Source organism: Vipera berus, assembly GCF_964194415.1.
Source record: "Vipera berus genome assembly, chromosome: 3".
In the NCBI taxonomy this organism is placed as follows: Eukaryota; Metazoa; Chordata; class Lepidosauria; order Squamata; family Viperidae; genus Vipera; species Vipera berus.
This window is the reverse complement of record NC_138204.1, coordinates 69,712,343-69,731,339: the sequence shown is the minus strand read 5'-3', so window position 1 is coordinate 69,731,339 and position 18,997 is coordinate 69,712,343. Positions and strand designations below refer to the sequence as shown.

The window sequence follows — 18,997 nt, the reverse complement described above, 5'->3', positions numbered from 1 at the left end:
TTTCTTTAATATACTTTTAATTGGCAGATGCTTTGCAAAATTTGATTCGCTCAAATTTTAAATGATGACTGAATTTGGATTCATAGATTAATTTGAAAAGGTAAAATTAAATGTGATCCAATTCAAATACCAACTAAATTCATTTCTGCCCCATCACTATGCCTTGATAATAGCAATTTCTGATCTTTGTGCAGCACTCATTAAGTAGTAATAGAGTAGGTACAGTAATTGTGTGTATTTAAATACTATAGTTAAAAAGGGTGACATTCGGTCTTAATTTGGAGAATTCTTTTTAATTATGGCTCCTGGCATGTGCCCAAAGCTTTAGTACTGACTACTTACCAAAAATAACAATCTAGCTGAGTTTACAGCATGCTTGCCGCTGCTAATTACTTTCCCAACCTGAATGCAGACCTGTGTAATTTAAATATATGACAACGCTTGTTAGAAATATAGCTTTCATATTTTTTCATCACATGTGCAATGAGGTCCTATTGTTAGTAAGTGCTAATGTATTCTGCAATACTGTTAATTAATATTAATATTTTGCTTGCTACAGCAGGAAGATGCATTTTTCCTATGTTTCAACAGTCTCAACAGTAATTCTGTCCAAGTCCAAATCAGCCAAATCCATTTACACCATTGAAGTAGAATTGAAGTAGAATTGGCCTGTCCGTTGGTAATCTAGGATATTTTTGTCCTATTCTGAAAACCTTGAAAGTATCTTCGCTTGACCAGTCTTTCTTTCTCTCTTTTCCTTAGAAGCACAATAGCAGAAATCAATCCATATCTGGTTCAAAATAATGAGAAACAGCACACGGTGAACAGAGGGAATATTGATTTCCTTGAAGGGAAGGGTATCATCCTGTCAAAAATCTGATATACTTCATCTATGAACTGTCTCCAAAAGGCAGACCACAGTTCCCTTAGCCTTCCTGTTGCCCTTAAAGCCATCTGCGCTGCTGAGCCAGATGCTTTGGGAATCTGAATATTCCAAGCTTGTCTCTGATTGGCTGTTTCTGGACACCTTCCTGGCAAATGTGCAGGCTCATATTTCCCAGTTGATTAAGGTGGAACTTGGACTATATACAATTGTTTTCATTTCGATTTAACTGAGTGGCAGGATGTTTTATTTTAACAGTAACCTTATATACTTTTTAAAGAAAAGTCAAATCATCCTGAATTTTATAAACAAAAGCAGGTTAACCATGGCAACCCAGCCTCTGTAAAAGTAAACATACTTCCCCCCCCCGCTACATTTTCTTCTGTTCTGATCCAAAGGAGTCTGCCCTCAAAAGGGATAGGAACATCCCGTTAGCAGACCAAACGATCGAATCTCCCACCTTTTAAATATGCAAATACGCATCAGAAATCTGTTAAGATGATACAACTGCTGGAGGCACCTGTGACAAAGCGACAGACCACTTGTGTTATATGTTGAAAGCTCTGGAGCCAGCTTCTATGAAAGGTAAGATATGCTGAATAATCAGGCTGGGAAAAACTTCTGTCTGAGCCTCCTAAGAGGCATTGCGTGTCTGGATAGATATGACTGAGTTAGAACAATATTTGGTCTGACTTGATATAAGAGGGTGCTTGCTGATATAAGTATGAAATGAAGCCATACATTTCTATCTATAGAAAAGCAAGCAAAAGCAGGGTGAAGAAGCTGTAGTAAATCAGCCCCACTCTTACTTAAAACATTACTTATTAAAAAAAGTGGAAGAACTGTTGAAACACCACGCCACTGCTTTAAAAATACATTATATAAAACCAGTTCATTAAATATTAAAGAAATTTCTCCCTTCGCTCCGCAATACAGGCCCATGTGTCTATGATGTAAAGGAAAAATTAGAGTTTTGTTACTGTTGGTGATTTTTTTAAAAAAAAAATCGTTTAGGGCAATAAAAACAAATTGTCCTTCTGACAGACATGAATGCAGTAAATAGAAGCTATTCACAGAGAAGTAATTCACTGACTTTAATATTTTTTTATAAACCTATATTTAATGAGAGTCGGAAAAAGGGCAAAATGCTCTTGAGATAAGAATTGATTCATAAGACAGCAACTATGAACATTTCCTTCAGGAAAAATGAAGTTCGTGTTCTGTGTCCATGAATGGAACTGACTCAGTCAAGGGGCCCATGAGAGTTTTCTTCAAAACTACTCAAACAGAAGTCTAGAAAGGCGAAGGAACCTGATGGCTAGAAAGGTCACAGGTAATCATTACTACGAGAGCTGAAACACATTTTGTTTCCATGTTTCTTTTGGAAGTGAGCTACTGGAATACAAAGCCTTTTTAGTGACCGTTCCAAGTTACAACGGCATTGAAAAAAGTGACTTACGACTGTTTTTCACACTTATGACTGTTGCAGCATCCCCATGGTCATGTGATCAAAATCTGGATGCGTGGCAACTGGTTCATATTTAGAACGGTTATAGCGTCCCGGAATCATGGGATCGCCTTTGTGACTTTCTACAAGCAAACTCAATGGGGAAGCCAGGTTTATTTAACAACTGTGTTACTAACTTAACAACAGCAGTGATTCACTTAATATAACTGTGGCAAGAAAGGTCATAAATGGGGGTCAAAGCTCACTTAACACCTGTCTTGCTTAGCAAGAGAGGTTTTAGGCTCAATTGTGGCCGTATGTTCAGGACTACCTGTAGTATGAAAAGTATGTCTCAAAATGCCATTACTCTCCTCAAACATGCCATTACTTCATCAAAATAGATGACTGTAATTTTTTTTTAATACTCTCATAGCCTTTACTCAATTTCATCCTGGGTACAAATTTACTTTTTAAAAATGATTGCAAGATAAATTGCCATCTGCAATTCTCTCTTGCACACTACACATAGACAAGGACAAACACGTTCCATAGGTTTGAAGTGTGAAGTGGGTCAGTTTACAGGAAAAAGAAACTAAACAAACTCCTCCCCCATTTTTATCAGACTACTTCTAGTCAGGATATGATGAATTCCCTTCTGGATTTTGCTGATACAATTCCAGGTAGGCTGATAGTCTTGTTATATGGCATTTATTTTTATTTATTTTATTTTAATTCCATTTATATCCCGCCCTTCTCCGAAGACTCAGGGCGGCTTACAAGCTTAGCAGTAGCCTTCATTCTATGTATATGCCTGCTTGTTAGGGCTTTCACACACACCCCAAGCGGCATTATTACAAAGTCAGCTTAATTGCCCCCAACAATCTGGGTCCTCATTTTACCTACCTCGGAAGGATGGAAGGCTGAGTCAACCTTGAGCCTGGTGGGATGCGAACCTGCACTAATTGCAGGCAGCTGGTGTTACTTAAGGAGGCATTAGCCCACTGCTCCACCAAGGCATGAATGACTATATACAGAAGAAGAATCAAAGATTACTTTTTCTCCTCTCACAAAAAGGGTTAATCTCAAGGCAAGGCTCACAAAAAGAATGACGGTATCTGTGGACTATTTGGTGGACATCTTTCTTCCGGTTTCTTGAATCTTGCTTCATTTCTTTTCAGCTTTGCAAGCAATAAAAGCAGTACAAAAAACCTCTAGTTATTCAACCATTTGACTGAATATGCACTCTTTCTAGAGTCTCAACAACTTCTGTATATTGTGGCAACCAAATACAAGTGTGGTCTTACCAAGGCAAAGAAGAGCAACAAAGATGATTAAGAAACTGGAGGCTAAAACATATGAAGAATGGTTGCAGGAATTTGGTATGTCGACTCTAATGAAAAGAAGGACTGTGGGTGACATGACAACAGTGTTTCAATATCTAAGGGGCTGCCACAAAGAAGGGGTCAGCTTATTCTCCAAAGCACCTGAAGGCAGAACAAGAAGCAATGGATGGAAACTAATCAAGGAGAGAACCTGGAACTAAGGAGAAATTTCCTGACAGTTAGAACAATTAACTAGTGTAACAACTTGCTTCTAGAAGTTGTGGGTGTTCCAACACTGGAGCATTTTAAGAAAAGATTGGACAATTTGTTTGAAATAATATAGGATTTCCTGCCTGAGTGGGGAGTTGAACTAGAAGTCCTCCAAAGTCTGTTATTCTGATATTGTGATTGGCTCAAAAAAAAAAACTTTCAGATTCTTGGACACTGCATAAATGTATAGATTCAAAGATGGTCAAAAACCATTTCAAAACAGAGCCTGCCAGCATGTAGATTCACAGGCACTTGGCAGCCTAGATATCTAGACAAGTATGTGTTAGTTTGCAACCTGCTACAGTTAAGACTAAAAAATACACAAGGAACATATGAAACAAATATGCAATATTTTATCCATGTGTCAGTGACCTGTACAGATTTATGATGTAATTGCTTATCATTGCCACAGAAAGCATAAGTAATCCTTATACTGTCATACATCTGTTACTAGGGAATGGATGGATGGATGAACAAACAGACAGCTATAGATGATATAGATGTAGATATATATCATGATTTGTTTTTTGATTGTGAAAGAAACCCCAAACCATATCCTTCAAGCTCATTCCAGCCTTTTCTTTCTTAAGAAGTAATGTCAAACTATACATCAACTACAAAGAAATTTTAGACTTTGGAAGAAATCTAGGTAATGGTTGTTCTTATGGTTTAACATTAGAGAAATCCTAGAACAGATACAGAGTTGTTAAAATCTCAGCCATACCCTTGATAAGTACTTGCAATTCATGCAAACATTTTAAGGTAAGCCTTTCTTTTCCTTACTGCATTATCATCCCAACCTTTACGACAAACCAGAAAAATATAAACATGTAGTACATAAGGTGGTGATTGCTCTTAGATTAAAAGTTGCATAACAAGAATTATTTTTTGAATGTTAATTGCAATAGAAAACCTAGGTGCATTAATCATTTCATTAATCTAGACTGCCCCTGGAAAAATTATTACTGGAGATTATAGATATATTTAAGGAAGCTGTCTCTTTAAGAAAACCTTGTTTTAATAAACTTTGCTATAACATACTTATACCATTGCTTTTTATCATGCCTAAAAGCTTGAGTCTAGGACCAGCAAGAAAGCTGGTTTACATCAAGAGAAACTCTTATCGTAGCTTGGTAATAGAAAACATGTATTTTACCAAGGCATTTAAAAAAAAATCTACTGTAGCCTCAGCCAAGTATTATTTCTAAAAATATGTCTGTATGCTATCAAACAATGAAGCTATGTTAAATTTATGAGCAATGTTTTAAATGTGAATCAAAACATATGCAGCTGTTTCTATAACATTGTTTCTGTTAGTGGACAGTTAGATTTGATATTAGTATGATCAGTAGCATCCTGCTCTCACAGCAAAATATCTCACCAATGTACTAAAATTAATACAAATACGATACAATTTAAGATGATATTGTTCCTCCACTTTCATATTAGGAAATTAAGTTCAAATCCAGACCAAGCTAATTAAATATATATGATTATCTCAGTGTTTATCCATTTTCCACCTTTGGGTCTCTTGTAAGTCTCTACAGAACTTCAGAAAAGTTTCCATAGCATGATTGGAACGTAAAAAACTGCTCACTGCCACCTACTCTATTCAAAGCCTTCTGAAACAAGATATGAACCTGAATGTGAGCAATGTTTAACTTGTCAATCAAAAATGCAAAGACTCTACTCTCTATCTATCTATCTATCTATCTATCTATCTATCTATCTATCTATCTATCTATCTATCTATCTATCTATCTATCTATCTATCTATCTATCTATCTATCTATCATGAGCCTTAATTGACTAAAAAGATAGAAATCTGGTTTTCTTTCCACAATAAAACCTACGCTGTTCACAAAATTAGTAGCTCTATCACCTTGTGAAGTCAGTGTTTCATGCCTTTTTATAGCAATTGAAAATCTGGTAGATTTTTACATTTGTATTCCTTCCATGTTGCTACCTTAATTCAGCTAATTCTGTGGCACTGTGCGGTGGCCTGAATTATAAGAATAAATGATGCAACACCTTATCGCCTTTCTTCCATACCCTTAATGATTTTGTGATGAAGTAATATAAGCTGCAACTGACCTCTGCAACCACCACTCAATTTCTTAACATACACACTGGCTAAAGAAACGATATTATCTTTACCTCTAAAAGTCCTTTCTAAATGTCCTATGGTTTATTGCAGCAGTGAAATGTAGTTCAGGTCACCAGAGATTTATCCCCCTTTTTAATGTTTTTCCTAGACTGAATAAACACATTCCCAAGGATTGAGGCCACTGGCTACTCCAAAGATCGGCAAAGCACAAGGTAAACTTGTTTAAGTTGAAGTCTGCAAGATTGACACTTCTTTACAACAATGGGTAGCTTTGTTAGCTTTACATGGAAATGGTCTGGGCCCCATAGCTTACAATGTGCCTTCTTCCGTTGAATGCAATAAAAGTTTCTGGTCTTACTGGTTGCATATTGAGTTTCAAGTCATCTTCATCACAAGGTTTCTTTTTTTTATATGTATGTATAAAATGTTCACATTCTACCAAAACGTCACCCTGCACTAAGACAGAAAGCTTTTGTTCTAGTGGAACTATTGTTTTTGGTTTCTGGTAGCCAGCATAGAAAATATACTTTTCAACCATGAATACAGATTCCAAAGGATAAGTTAAAGCATTTCTTCACAGGGAAATAAATGTCCTATTATTTGGGTTTGTAAAAATATATGGTTTCATTGGATTCTTGATATTAAATCAGAATACCATGAGCTAGCATCGTTCGAATTTGCCAGAATGGAACTGAATCATAAAAACACTTCAGCTGAAATCTTGCAACATAAACTGACATCTTTCATACCTGCTGTCTTTTCTTGGCAGAATAGGGTGAACAACTAACTTCCTGGATAGAAGGCATCTGATTACAGCTTCACAGAATCACGAAGGGGCCATTTAGGTGATGACTCCAATCCCTTGCTCAGTGCATCAATCAATCTGCTGGTGATGACCTATAAAGCCCTAAATGGCATGGGTCCGGATTATCTTAGGGAGCACCTGCTGCCAGCATCAACTTCCCATCGTCCTGTGCGCTCCCACAGAGAGGGCCTCCTTAGGGTCCCGCCGGTCAGGGAGTGCCGGCGGGCAATCCCCAGGGGGAGAGCGTTCTCGGTGGGCGCGCCTGCCCTATGGAATCAACTGCCTGTGGAACTCCAGATCGCCCCCGACCTTCGCTCGTTTCGCCGGGACCTAAAAACCTGGCTATTTGAGTTAGCCAGCCTGGACTGAGGGGTTTTAAGGTTTTAAATTTTAAACTCTTTTGGGGCTATTAATTTTATTTTATTTTAATCTGTACATTGCACTGTTTTAATTTGCCCTGTAAACCGCCCTGAGTTCCTCGGGAAAAGGGCGGTATATAAATCAAAACAAACAAACAAAATCAATCAATCAATCAATCAATCAATCAATCCTAATTAAATCTTTTCTGACACATGGATATCTACCTCTGTTTGTATACACCCAGCAAGAAATTTGTGACTGCCTTCAGGAATGGATTCCGCTGTCAAAACTACTTTTACTGCTAGGAACATTTTCGTAACATTCAATCAAAATCTACCTCCATGTAACTTAAATCTATTATACCACATCCTGGACTTGGGACCAATAGGGAAAAAAATATTCCTTTTGATTCTTGCAGTCCTATCATATTTCCTGCAACCCATTTTCTTTTCTCAAAGCAATACATTCCTTCAAACTTTCATTTTGAAAGAATTTAGTTTCTAGTGCCGAAACTATTCTCTCTCTAATACTAGTGCCAAGATTTTGAACTCTTATTTAAGGTGCAGGTATAACTAATTAATCAATGTGGAATTATTGCTTCTTGCAATTTAGAAACCTTATTAGTATTGATACAGTCTAAGCAATGATTTGTTAAGATTTTTTTAAAAAATCATGCAGGGCTTCAGAAATGGGGGCATTAAAAATGAGTAGAGCTTTGACTGCATCGCTGTGGCCACCATATTGACTTTTTTTACCACAACCTTAGGAGACCTTTAACTGCCAAGCTAGATCTTCTTGTTACTTGTATATTTTATCTAAATACAAAACTAATGATTATAATGCATTTATTTTGTTCAGACCAATTTGGGACATCACCAAATAACTGAGGAATTCCTCTAACACAAATTCCTCTAAAACAAATCGAAATCTTCTTGAAGAGTTATTGGATTAGTGTTTGGCAGGACACATAACTCCTCAAACTGCAGAATTTTAAGTGAGGGATATTCATTGCTAGTCTCTCCCAAGGCAAAGCTTTACTGGAATATTGGGACCCAGAAGGCTGGGTACTTGCTTGGAAAATGCTCAACATTAAATCCTTTTGGCTCTGCTATTGTCACCCATTTACCATCCAGTCAAATCCACCAAATTCATGAAATCTATGAATTAACATGGGGTCATTCTCTAGTAAATTAGTGCAGCAGTATGCCTTGCCCTCTCTTCCTTGGCTAAGATCCCTTTGGTAGGTGGCCAGCCAATACTGGTTTATTCTTTTACTGCCTGTGATGTGGCTTAGAGCACAGGTGTCAAACTCGATCGCGTCAGGTGACATATCATGATGTATTGCAATGTTTTTTGACTTTACGGAGCCAGGGTGGACGTGGCTTGCATGTGACGCATCTGGCCCGCGGGCCGCCAGTTTGACATCCCTGGCTTAGTGGTTCATATGAATACCACTTCTCTGAATTTAATGACAACTGAGTCATCATAATCGGGCCTGTGTTTGCCTATCCTTTTGACCTGTTTTTTCCTAAGATATCTTTGTGACATGTGTCATTGTCATAAATATCAACAACATGAAGCAATTGAAATGAAAGCAAATTTCTCTCAAAATCTGGACATTCAAATTTAACTGTTTTTCCCCCTACAACATTATTGTGTCCTCTCTTCTATTTGGCATTTTTTAAACATCTACTCTTGAAAAAAATGCTGACAAGGTGAACAGAGTAGGTTGATTTGTTCAACAATCTAGCCCATTCTGATTAATTTGGCTAGAATGACTAATTTCACTACATAGCAGTGGAGAAAAACCTATACGCTTAGATTTATTTTTTATTTATTTGTTTGTATCCTGCCTTTATGATTTTTATAAATGACCCACACCTTCCTCCCCCTATTTTCCCCACAACAACCATGTGATGTAGGTTAGGCTGAGAGAGAGTGACTGGTCCAAAGTCACCCAGCTGGCTTTCATAGGTAAGGCAGGATTTGAACTCATGGTTTCCTGCTTTCTAGCCTGGTGCTTTAACCACAAGACCAGACTGGCTCTAATATTCTTCCCATTTTCCAATTTTACTTGTAGTGACTTAAGATAGCTCATAAAGTTTAAATTCAACAAAACAATTAAAATTACAACTAGTAGACGTATCGTGGGCAATAACAATAGCCATAACAATGGCAATCACGTCCTGGGCCCCATCAACCTCCCAATGCCTATGCACAAGAAAAAGGCTTTTCAGAATGCTAGTAGAGTTGGGGGCTAGCTAGATTTCAGGTGCTTTGATGTTCCAGACCACAGGTTTTGCAACAGAAATGGCTTGCTTCTGAAGTCCACCAGTTAGCATTCCCTAAGAGACTAGACCTGAAGCATTCACATTCTGTTAGACTGAGCATGATGGGGAGAGTTGGGCCCTCAAATAACATGGCCCATGTGGAGTGTCTGGAGTCATGTGAATTTACACAAAATATGTAAATGAATGAATCAACTGTACAAATACAGATACCAGTTCTCTTCAGATTTTAACATACATTAACAGAGAATTTAAGGGCTAGTGTTTAACTTAGTCTCCGATAGGAAACTTCATGGGAGCAAAAATGTTAAAGATCCATTTCTGTTAATGAATTAGTGAAGAGTTTTTATTTTGCTTTTCCCTTGGATAGAACAGAAAAACAAGGATTTATCAAATGGTTTAGTTCCACAAATTCTGCTGCATTTGATCTTAGCGACTTAATTTTGGTCATTATATTTATAACGAAACCGTGGGAATCCCTTTTGCCAACCCAGGGCCATTTGCAATAACAGACAATCACATACACAGGCTTTCTAATTGCCACCAAGTGTTATGCATATAAAGGTAAAGGTTCCTCCGCAAATGCGTGCTAGTCGTTTCCGACTCTAGGGGCCGGTGCTCATCTCCGTTTCAAAGCCGAAGAGCCAGCGCTTGTCTGAGGACGTCTCCCATGGTCATGTGGCCGGCATGACTAGACGCCAAAGGCGCACGGAACGCTGTTACCTTCCCACCGTAGTGGCCCCTATTTTTCTACTTGCATTTTTACGTGCTTTTGAACTGCTAGGTTGGCAGAAGCTGGGACAAGTAACAGGCACTCACTCTGCTACGTGGCACTCGGGATTCGAGCCGCCAAACTGCCGACCTTCTGATCGACAAGCTCAGCGTCCTAACCCACTGAGCCACCGCGTCCCTGTTATGCATATACCTTCTGACAAATACAGGGACAATTCATTTTTCCCTGTCTATTTCAGCTTGCAGATTCCTCTCCACCCATCAGGGAAAAGGTATGCTTCTTTCAGTCAACTAGACAAAAAGGAAGGCCAACATGGAATCATATGATTATTGCAAGGATTGTTTGTCAAGTTCTGTTTTGAATATGGTCTGGTGTATGGTCTCTACTCACCAAACTAGCCTCTTATAACACTTTTAAAGAGTTCGATATTTTAATGAGAACCACAAAGTATGCCTCAAACTAATTGAATTCTAAGTCAGTAGGATAAATCAATGGAGGATTTATTTTGGTTTCTTTCTTGATTGTAATTTACTTTACACATCTGTGAGGTTACGTTATATGTTTGAAACTGGATTTGCAGCTCATGAAAGGTAACATTAGTGCCTGAAGTCTTACTTTTGTGTTGTTTATTAAGTCTTGGTTGCCAAACTGAGGCAACCTGAGTTTGTCTTAACGTTACAAGCTCAGATTATCTTGTTCTGCTTTCTGAAAGGCGTATATCTCAGAACCTTGAAATCAGATCTTTATGCACACATCTTGAATTGCCACACAAGAATTACTATAACCCTTGGCTGATTGACACACAGAAGGAAGGTGAAAGGTTAGACTTTCATTTCTTTTTAAGGAAATGAAGCTAAAATCTTTCAAAACCAGAGATCTGCAGCAACCATATTACAATAACACTTTGAGGAAATCCTAAAATTGTATATTTGACATTTCTAATAAAGAAGAAGCAAACCAGTCAGATTTCTGTAGAAGCCTTTGAAGATATTACAAAAAGAGAGAGGATATTTTCACCTTCTTTCACATTTGTATCTGAATAAGGAAATTGCTGAAAAACTGCATAATGACAATAAGCCAAAAAATGCCAGACTGCTTGAATTTCGCAGAATTGATCCAAACTTTTAACATGTAGACTTGCTGGGGTGTATGCCATTAATAATATGGAGGAAGGACAGGAAATTGAGCAGTTGGGGTGTTTCCTTCTGGAAAGTTGTTCTGTTCATCTAATGAGACATAGATTTCACTACTCAGGAGGTAGCTAAAAAAGCCAGAAGCTTGGGCAGTGGAAACTGTGAGTATATTATTCCTGCTGCCAAGGGTGGGCAGATGGACTTTTCAAAGTCTGTTCCTGTTGATTCACCCAATATATTCAAGACATGAAATATTTGTATTTTGTACTTGAAGATAAAAATAAATTATTAAGTCTCTCAAAACCCATGGCTTCTAGAATGCATGAACAATTCGATTTTGTTTGCAAAGTAGCTGCTGTAAAACCAAACTATTTTATGGAGGAAATTAGTCATAACAGGTGTAAGCCAAATTCCCATTCCCTAAGCAACTTGCTTTTCAATAGGTATTTCTCATTTAATTCACACTTGGGATACAAATAGTTCATGGAAGTTTTGGATCACAGAATTTTCTATCATTTCTGATCCACTGGAGAATATTTAGAAAGTACCCGCAGCTTTAAAAAAATATTTAAATGATTCTAATTAGGAATTTAAAAAAAAGGAGACAGGATTTATGTAGGTTGATATTTTTGGCAAGTGGCAGTTAGGCCACATTAGTATTCTTGAAAATGCAGATTAAATCCAGATTTCTTTTCCCCTCCCTATAAAACAGCACATAATTGCTAGATTTCAATTTTTTAAAAAATGCTTTATATGTACAGTCATGCTGCTGGATTAAAGAGAATAACTTAAATATACAGCATTTTGGAACATTAAGCAAGCTTTGCCTTTTTGTGCCTTGTCTCTACTTGGACAGCTTTTTAAAAAATATTTATCAATTTGACTGTTTCTAAATGCAATTTGATTTGTTGTTGTTGTTAGCTGCGAAGTCGTGTCCGACCCATCGCGACCCTATGGACAACATTCCTCCAGGCCTTCCTGTCTTCTACCATCTTCTGGAGTCCATTTAAGCTCACGCCTACTGCTTCAGTGACTCCATCCAGCCACCTCATTCTCTGTCGTCCCCTTCTTCTATTGCCCTCGATCTTTCCCAGCATTAGGCTCTTCTCCAGTGAGTCCTTCCTTCTCATTAGGTGGCCAAAGTATTTGAGTTTTAGCTTCAGGATCTGGCCTTCTAAAGAGCAGTCAGGATTGATCTCCTCTAGGACTGACCGGTTTGATCGCCTTGCGGTCCAAGGGACTCGCAGGAGTCTTCTCCAGCACCATAGTTCAAAGGCCTCAATTCTTTGGCGCTCAGCCTTTCTTATGGTCCAACTTTCACTGCCATACATTGCAACTGGGAAGACCATAGCCTTGACTATACGCACTTTTGTTGACAGGGTGATGTCTCTGCTTTTTAGTGTGCTGTCTAGATTTGCCATGGCTTTCCTCCCCAGGAGCAAGCGTCTTTTAATTTCTTGGCTACAGTCCCCATCTGCAGTGATCTTGGAGCCCAGGAAAACAAAATCTGTCACTACCTCCATTTCTTCCCCATCTATTTGCCAGGAATTGAGAGGGCCAGATGCCATGATCTTGGTTTTCTTAATGTTAAGTTTCAACCCAAGTTTTGCACTCTCCTTCTTCACCCGCAACAAGAGGCTCTTTAGTTCTTCTTCACTTTCTGCCATTAGAGTGGTATCATCTGCGTATCTTAGGTTGTTGATATTTCTTCCGGCAATCTTAATTCCAACTTTTGATTCATCTAGCCCTGCCTTTCTCATGATGTGCTCTGCTTATAAGTTAAATAGGCAGGGCGACAGTATACAGCCTTGCCGGACTCCTTTCCCAATTTTGAACCAATCAGTGGTTCCGTGTCCAGTTCTCACTGTTGCTTCTTGACCCGCATATAGGTTTCTCAAGAGACAAATAAGATGGTCTGGTACTCCCATCTCTTTAAGAACTTGCCACAGTTTGTTATGATCCACACAACCAAAGGCTTTAGCATAGTCAATGAAGCAGAAGTAGATGTTTTTCTGGAACTCCCTAGCTTTCTCCATGATCCAGCGTATGTTGGCAATTTGATCTCTAGTTCCTCTGCCTCTTCGAAATCCTGCCTGTACTTCTGGTAGTTCTCGATCCACATACTGCTGAAGTCTAGCTTGTAGGATTTTAAGCATGACTTTACTAGCATGAGAAATGAGTGCAATGGTGCGATAGTTTGAACATTCTTTGGCACTGCCTTTCTTTGGAATTGGAATGTAAACTGATCTTTTCCAATCCTGTGGCCACTGTTGAGTTTTCCAAATTTGCTGGCAAATTGAGTGTAGCACTTTTACTGCACTGTCTTTTAAGATTTTGAATAGCTCAGCTGGAATACTGTCACCTCCACTAGCTTTGTTGTTGCTCAGCTTTTCTAAGGCCCACTTCACCTCACATTCTAGGATGTCTGGCTCGAGGTCAGTGACCACCTCATTGTGATTATCTGGGACGTTAAGCTCATTCTTGTATAGTTCTTCTGTGTAATTTTGCCACCTCTTCTTAATCTCTTCTGCCTCTGTTAGGTCCCTGCCATTTTGGTCCTTTATCATGCCCATTTTTGCATTAAACGTTCCCTTCATCTCTCCAATTTTCTTGAAAAGATCTCTGGTCCTCCCTATTCTATTGTTTTCTTCTATTTCTTTGCACTGTTCGTTTAAGAAGGCATTCTTATCTCTTCTAGCTATTCTCTGGAATTCTGCATTCAATTGGGCATATCTATGTTTTTCTCCCTTGCCTTTCGCTTCCCTCCTTTCCTCAGCTATTTGCAAAGCTTCCTCAGACAGCCATTTTGCTTTCTTGCATTTCTTTTTCTTTGGGATGGTTTTGGTTGCTACCTGTTGTACAATGTCGCGAACCTCTGTCCATAGTTCTTCAGGCACTCTGTCTATCAGATCTAATTCCTTAAATCTATTTGTCACCTCTACTGTATATTCAACAGGGATATGATTTAATTCATACCTGAGTGGCCTAGTGCTTTTCCCTACTTTCTTCAGTTTAAGCCTAAACTTTGCAAGGAGAAGCTCATGGTCTGAGCCACAGTCAGCTCCTGGTCTTGTTTTTACCGACTGTATAGAGCTTCTCCATCTTTGGCTGCAGAGCATATAGTCAATCTGATTTCTGTGTTGACCGTCTGGTGATGTCCATGTGTAGAGCCGTCTCTTGGGTTGTTGGAAAAGAGTGTTTGCTATGACCATCGTATTCTCTTGACAAAATTCTATCAGCCTGTGCCCTGCTTCATTTTGTACTCCAAGGCCAAACTTGCCTGTTATTCCAGTTATCTTTTGGCTTCCTACTTTAGCATTCCAATCCCCCATGATGATAAGGACATCATTTTTTGGTGTTACTTCTATAAGGTGCTGTAGGGCTTCATAGAACCGGTCAATTTCATCCTCTTCAGCACTGGTGGTTGGGGCATAGACTTGGACTACTGTGATATTGAATGGTTTGCCTTGGATTCGAACTGAGATCATTCTGTCATTTTGAGGATTGTATCCCAGTATTGATTTTCCTACTCTTTTATTGACTATGAAGGCTACTCCATTTCTTCTGAGGGATTCTTGCCCGCAGTAGTATACCTGATGGTCATCTGAATTAAATTCACCCATTCCTGTCCATTTTAGTTCGCTGATACCTAAGATGTCGATGTTCAGTCTTGTCATCTCTTGTTTGACCACGTCCAGCTTTCCTTGATTCATGGATCTTACATTCCAGGTTCCTATGGAGAAAAAATCTTTACAGCATCGGACTTTCCTTTCACCACCAGACATATCCACAGCTGAGCGTCCTTTCGGCTTTGGCCCAGTCGCTTCATTCTTTCTGGCGCTACTAGTACTAGCCCTCTGCTCTTCCCCAGTAGCATATTGGACGCCTTCCGACCTGAGGGGCTCATCTTCCAGCGTCATATCGTTTTGCCTTTTGGTACTGTCCATAGGGTTTTCATGGCAAAGATACTGGAGTGGTTTGCCATTTCCTTCTCCAGTGGATCACGTTTTGTCAGAACTCTCTGCTATGACCTGTCCGTCTTGGGTGGCCCTGCACGGCATAGCTCATAGCTTCATTGAATTACGCAAGCCCCTTCGCCACGACAAGGCAGTAATCCATGAAGGGGCAATTTGATTTAAAATCACTTAAAACAATATAAGCTACACAACATTATTAAGGTTATACTTTCAAAGAGCTCACAAAGTTTGAAATTTTTTTAAAAAAAATCTTTCATTCATAAGGAGTTCTTCTGATAAAGGAATTTTGTAAGGTAAAAGTAGCCAGTGATAATGCATGCTTATTATGGTGGATTCTACAAAGAAGGCATTTTGGCACAGATAAGAGCGTCACAGGCTTTGGACTTGCACAAGATCCTAAAACATGATATCTGAAATATTGTGAGACCTGCCCCCTCTTGGCCTTTGAAAAGGGCTTGAAAATATGTCTCTGGCTTGGGACCTTCTCATTTTGGAGGTGGCTAGTAGATTAGGAGAAGACCCCATCTCCACCCCAACTATGTACTGGTTCTTTTATCTGCTTTTTTATTAATTTTAATGTTTTACTTTCAGTGCCTAATATTTCAATATTCTTAACCTTTGAATTGTTTTTAATGTGTTATTTATGGAACCATAAGCGTGATAGTGAGATGGGCAGCATATAAACTTAATAAACAGACAAATAAATAAATAAATAATCAACAATCACATAAGAAAAATCAGAGTAACCATACTGAGGCTCTACATTTTGGATTGGTTTTACGGTCCTAGACCATTTCATGATAGAGTTATAGAAAGCATTTCAAACAGGACAAAGGGCATCCCTGCTTTCTTTGAGCACAGAACATATGATATCATTCTTCTTCAAATTTCCTGTCTGATTGCATGGAGGTTAGAGACAAATGGGGCAAGGGCTATGGGCATGGCCCCATTCGCTCCATCCTTTGAAGTCTCCCTGTGTTCCAATATTGAGCCATAAAGCTGAAAATGGAATTCTGTCTAAAAACAACAACTGAAATCTCAGCTGCAGATTGTCTTATGCAAAGTTCAGATTTTTAATTATCATACTTCAAAATCCCGCACTAAATTACCTATGTTAATACAAGATCAAACAGAACGCTTGCTTTCAACTTTACAGAAGTATTCTAATGTCTGGTTGTTGGTTTTTTTTAAGAAACGCTTTCAATAATTTTTATACAGGCAGGAGAAATGGAGCATTGTAGAACATGATACAATAAAAACAACTTTGCATTAAAAGTGCAAAATGTGCTTCACACTTAGTTTAATATCCAGATGATTGTGTGGAGTTGTGCTTTGCTCTCAGCTACTTCAGTGAAAACTCTGAAGAACTTTCAGCAACTAATTTATACTGATGTAAATGCACCAAGAAATCTAGGCTAATGATATAAGATGTGCAGAAACGGGGGGGGGGGGGAACGACATCATGATGGAAATGGCTAACATTTTAACGTTTTCCCGGGATAAAAGTATTTTCTCCCCTTCTTTGAATTCCTCTTATCTTTAGGAATCTATTCTGCCATGCCTGCAGCAGACTGTTCTATCTCCCCTCTGACTGCTAGTCTGTCACGGCAGCAGCAGAGCAGATTAAAATTAAGAAAGCAACAGTTCTGAGATCGGTAGGCTGGCCAATGAAACACAGAAATTATCTCAGATTCCAATAGATACCAAATAATGGATTACTGCTGAAGATGATTTTATCATGTTGGAGAAATCCCCCAAAGACTTCAGTCATTTCTTTCTTACTTCAAAAAGTATGTTTAGAAAATGCAAAAGGAGATAGATACCTACTGCTTTATAGTAAAGAAATGCAGAATTAGTTTGGAAAATTTATGGAGTAATCCTAAATTTCAACCAATCCTACATAAGCCATTCTAACTGCCCAATTTCCATCATGTTATAAATAAATATTCAAATGTTAGTGCATCAAAAAGTGAAAGTCCAATAAAGAAAGTGTGCTATGGCAGGGATACTACAGCAAAATGCATTCAGAAGAGTAAAGCATTTGAACTGTAATAAAATGCTATTTCTGTTCTTCTAAGTCTATAACCTTATTTTCTTTTAATTCTTGTTTTTAACGGCATTCACATCCAGACTTGCCTAGGTGAGATTGGTGGCTATTTAACAGAATAAAAATAAATTAAAAATACCTATAAAAATGAGTTCATGTTACTAATGGAAAGGAGACCATATATTAATGATCTGACACACGATCTGATAACCACCCTCCCCACTCCATTTCTGTTTTTGTGTGCTGTGTGACAGTCTGATCTATTTTCTCCCAGCTCTGTGTACGCTGTACTATCTAAATATAGGTAATATTTAATATATAAAAAGGTAAAGGTAAAGGTTCCCCCACACATGCGTGCTAGTCGTTTCCAACTCTAGGGGCCGGTGCTCATCTCCGTTTCAAAGCCGAAGAGCCAGCGCTTGTCCGAGGATGTCTCCGTGGTCATGTGGCCAGCATGACTAGATGCCAAAGACGCACCCACCGTAGTGGTCCCTATTTTTCTACTTGCATTTTTACGTGCTTTCGAACTGCTAGGTTGGCAGAAGCTGGGACGAGTTAACAGGCGCTCACTCTGTTATGCGGCACTCAGGATTTGACCTGCCAAACTGCCGACCTTCTGATCGACAAGCTCAGCGTCCTAACCCACTGAGCCACCGTGTCCCTTATTTAATATATAATTTAATACAATTAGTTCATTTCCTGACCTCTTCTATTGGCCTCAGGTATTAATAAAATGTTTAGTCAAGATCAACTAAAACATTAGAGAAACAAATGATAAGATATGCAAAATTGACTGCCAGGACTGCTCCACTGATACAAAATTATATCTATTTTAGTTTATAATAATAGTTATGTGTCGCATTATTACAATATTTGATATATTAAGAGATATATCATATTTTACAGAAATCTTTGCTTTGTTAGACTTTACATGAATTTGTGAGCATGCACGCCTGCACATACACATACACACACAAACACATATGTTTGGAAGAACAAAAATAGTAAGATGAGAAAGTGGTAAAGCACAAAAGTATAGATTGTGCTAATTAAGTTAAATTGTAAATGACTAATAACACACCAGTGTTGCTGATAACACAAACATCCTGTTGTTGCTGAACTAATTAACACCTTTAGTAGAAAGACATCCATACTGAGAAAAAACAATTATCATGTTAGAAATCCCCCTTTGAAATTATTTTCTTCAAGAATAAGTTTTTTTAACAGTAAAAAGACTTCGCCCTCTGAAGCTAATTGTTTTTTTTCCTTACTGGTCCAAAATAAATATAAATATGAACTACAAAGCAAGAGTATGATTGGGGGGTGGAATCTTCCTAGAAAGTTTTTCATTCTTCATGAGCAGTGTGTGTATACAAATCTTGTTTTGCTAGTTTTGAGACCTTGAACTACAAATCAGTCAATACACCTAACCCAATTATTTAATATATTAGCTTTATATCCAGCAGAGGGATCTCCAAACCATTCAGAGTAGCACTTTGAGCCAGCCTACTCTCACTGGGGATTTGAGGCACGATCTTTGCTTTGCCTACCCTATTTGATGACAAAACTTTCAATCACTTCTGACCAAGTTCTGTGTGATAGAAGTAGGGTTCACTTATTTATAC

General features: G+C 38.4%; 1 protein-coding gene across 1 annotated transcript in view; it reads right to left on the bottom strand.

Moving 5' to 3' along the window:
- The window catches only part of ROR1 (receptor tyrosine kinase like orphan receptor 1), a 186,606-nt gene that overhangs the window by 18,506 nt on the left and 149,103 nt on the right, over positions 1-18,997 (bottom strand). The window lies entirely within an intron of this gene.